The sequence below is a fragment of the Vespa mandarinia genome, unplaced genomic scaffold (genome assembly GCF_050613455.1).
Source record: "Vespa mandarinia isolate Hongniang unplaced genomic scaffold, ASM5061345v1 scaffold_56, whole genome shotgun sequence".
NCBI classification, from domain to species: Eukaryota; Metazoa; Arthropoda; class Insecta; order Hymenoptera; family Vespidae; genus Vespa; species Vespa mandarinia.
In genome coordinates this window covers 151,128-155,214 of record NW_028197190.1, presented here as the reverse complement: position 1 = coordinate 155,214, position 4,087 = coordinate 151,128, and positions in this window count along the sequence as shown.

The window sequence follows — 4,087 nt, the reverse complement described above, 5'->3', positions numbered from 1 at the left end:
TTATTATAGTTATTATTATTATTACTGTTACTATTATTCTTATTATTGTTATTATTGTAATTATTGTTATTATTATTGTTATTTCTGTTATTAATGTTATTATTGTTATTATTGTTATTACTATTCTTATTATTGTTATTATTGTTCTTATGATTATTATTGTAATTATTATAAATATTATTGTTACTATTGTTAGTATCATTATTATTGTTATTATTGTTATTATTATTGTCATTATTGTTATTATTGTTATTATTGTTATTATTGTTATTATCATTGTTATTTTCTTTATTATTGTTATTATTGTTATTATTGTTATTATTGTAATTATTGTTATTATTGTTATTATTGTTATTATTGTTATTATTATTGTTATTATTGTTATTATTGTTATTATTGTTATTATTGTTATTATTATTGTTATTATTGTTATTATTGTTACTATTGTTATTATTATTGTTATTATTGTTATTATTGTTATTATTCTTATTATTGTTATTATTATTGTTATTATTGTTATTATTGTTATTATTGTTATTATTGTTATTATTACTGTTATTATTGTTATTATTGTTATTATTGTTATTATTATTGTTATTATTGTTATTATTGTTGTTATTATTGTTATTATTGTTATTATTTTTGTTGTTATTGTTATTATTGTTATTATTGTTATTATTATTCTTATTACTGTTATTATTGTTATTATGGTTATTATTGTTATTATTATTATTATTATTGTTATTACTGTAAGTATTGTTATTATTGTTATTATTGTTGTTATTGTTATTATTGTTATTATTATAAATATTATTGTTATTATTGTTTGTATTATTATTATTGTTATTATTGTTATTATTATTGTCATTATTGTTATTATTGTTATTATTGTTATTATTGTTATTATTATTTTTATTATGTTTATTATTGTAATTATTGTTATTATTATTGTAATTATTGTTATTACTGTTATTATTGTTCTTATTGTTATTATTATTCTTATTATTGTTATTATATGGTTATTATTGTTATTTTTGTGTTAATTGTTATTATTGTTGGTATAATTATTATTGTTGTTATCATTGTTATTATTGTTACTATTGTTATTATTGTTATTTTCATTGTTATTATTGTTATTATTGTTATTATTATTGTTATTATTGTTATTATTGTTATTATTGTTATTATTGTTATTATTATTGTTATTACTGTTATTATTGTTATTATTGTTATTATTGTTATTATTGTTATTATTGTAATTATTGTTATTATTGTTATTATTGTTATTATTGCTATTATTATTGTTATTATTGTTATTATTGTTATTATTGTTATTTTTGTTATTATTGTTATTATTATTGTTATTATTGTTATTATTATTGTTATTATTGTTATTATTGTTATTATTGTTATTATTGTTATTATTGTTATTATTATTGTTATTATTGTTATTATTGTTATTATTGTTATTATTGTTATTATTGTTATTATTATTGTTACTATTGCTATTATTGTTATTATTGTTATTATCATTGTCATTATCATTATTATTGTAATTATTGTTATTATTACTATTATTATTATTATTGTTGTTATTGTTATTATTACTGTTATTATTATTATTTTGCCAGGTCTATCAGCATCAAGGCCTGGCAAAGTAGATGGAATTTGGAACGTAGGGGCAGTTGTACAGCTCGACTCATCAGTCGACTAGACAACTGGTTAAATTGTGAGGCGGATGTAGTTGATTTCTACCTCACCCAATTCCTGGCAGTACATGGTCTGTTCTGCTTCTACCTGGCTAGTATGAGGAAGGTAGCTGACGCCAACTGCCCCTATGGGGACTCGATGAACGGCGACGCCCACCACACGTTTTTCTTATGTACTCGGTGGAGTGCAGAACGACTAGCCTTGGAACAAGACCTCGGAGTCATCTCACCGGACAATATCGTCGAGAAAATGCTACTTGGGCAGAAGGAGTGGAACAAGGTGGCCTGGTACGTCAGGTCAATCTTAAGCAAGAAGAAGGACATGGATGGCCCATAGATGAGCCACCAAACGTTGCTCCTGGTTCCTGTCACGTAGACCCGAAGAGGGAGCCCAGTTAAGGGACAAGAAGCAGTGGCGCCATCCTGAAGTAATACCACATAGCGGTGCCGGTATGGTTTTACTATGCCACTAGGATGGATATGAGTTTAGTCGGTAGTGCCTATTCCAACGGTGAGCCCGACACTCCAAGGACTTTAAGAAGGACCCAAATATTGAAGGGTTCCTCTGGCGGGCAGGGTCCCTGGGTTAGTGCGTAAAGTTTGATATTCTCAGATCATCAAAAAAAAAATTATTAATATTATTATTATAATTATCGTTATAATCGTTATTACCATAATTATCGTTATTATTGTTTTTATCGCTACATTCATTATTGTCGTAACTTCTATTATTACTTTTATTATCATTAATAACGTTATTATAGTTTTAAGGTTATTATCGGTATTATTGTTATTATCGTTATTATTATTATTATCGCTATTAACATTATTATCGTTATTATCGATATTATCCTTATTATCGTTATTATTATTATTATTGTATTTATTAACGATATTATCGTTATTATCGTAATTTCGATATTATCGTTATTATTATTATTATCTGTATTAGTATTATTATTATTATCATTATTATACTCATTATCGTTAGTATATTTATTATCGTAATTATCGTTATAATCGTATTACCAGTATTATCGTTATTATTGTTGTTATTATTATTATTATTATTATTATTATTATTATTATTATTATTATTATTATTATTATTATTATTATTATTATTATTATTAATATTATTATTATTACTATTATTATCATTATAATAGATTTTATCATTATTATTATTATCGTTAATTTTATCGTTATTAACTTTATTATCGATATTATCGCTATTATCGTTATTATCATTATTATTATTATTATTATTATTATTATTATTATTATTATTATTATTATTATTAGCGATATTATTATTCTTATGATTATTATTATCATTATTATCTTTAATATTATTATTACCGTTATAACCATTATAATCTTTATTATTGTTGTTTTCGTTATAATCGTTATTTTTATTATTATCGTTATTATTAATGTTGATGTTATCGTTATTTCCGTTATAATTTTTATTATTTTTATAATTATCGTTATTAATGTTATTTACGTTATTATCCTTATTATCATTATTATCGTAGTTATTGATGTAATCGTTATTATCGTTATTATTGTTTTTATTATTATCATTATTATACTCATTGTCGTTGTTAATCTCATTAATATTATTACCACTATTATTGTTATTATTGTCATTATGATTATTTTCGTTATAATAGTTATTATCGTTACAGTTGATATGTTAATCATTATCGTTATTATTATTATTATTATTATTATTATTATTATTATTATTATTATCGTTAGTACCTTCGTAATAGTTTTTTTCGTTATAATCGTTTTTATCGTTATAATCGTTAATTAATTATCATCGTTCTTTTTATCGTTATTAACGTTATTATCGTTATTGTCGTTTTTATTGTTATCGTTATAAACAATATTATCATTACTATAGTAATTGTCGATGTAATCGTTGATATTATTATTATCGTTATTATCATTGTTATTGCTATTATCGTTATTATCTTTATTATTGTTATTATTATTATTATCGTTATTACCTTTATTATCGCCCTAATCATTATTCCCGTTATTATTTTTATAAACCTTATTAAGGTGATTATCATTATTATCTTTATTACTATTATTATTATTATTATCATTATTATATTTATTATCGAAAATATCGTTATAATCGTTATTTTTATTAATATCGTTATATTATTGTTGATCTTATCGTTATTATCGTTGTTACCGCTAACATTGTTATTACCTTTCTTATCGTTTTAACCGTTATTATCATTATTGTCTTTATTATTTTTAATATTATTACTATCGTTATTAGCTTTATTACTTATATTACTATTTTATTTGTGATCATTATTATTCCCGTTATTAACGTCATTATCTCCACTATTACT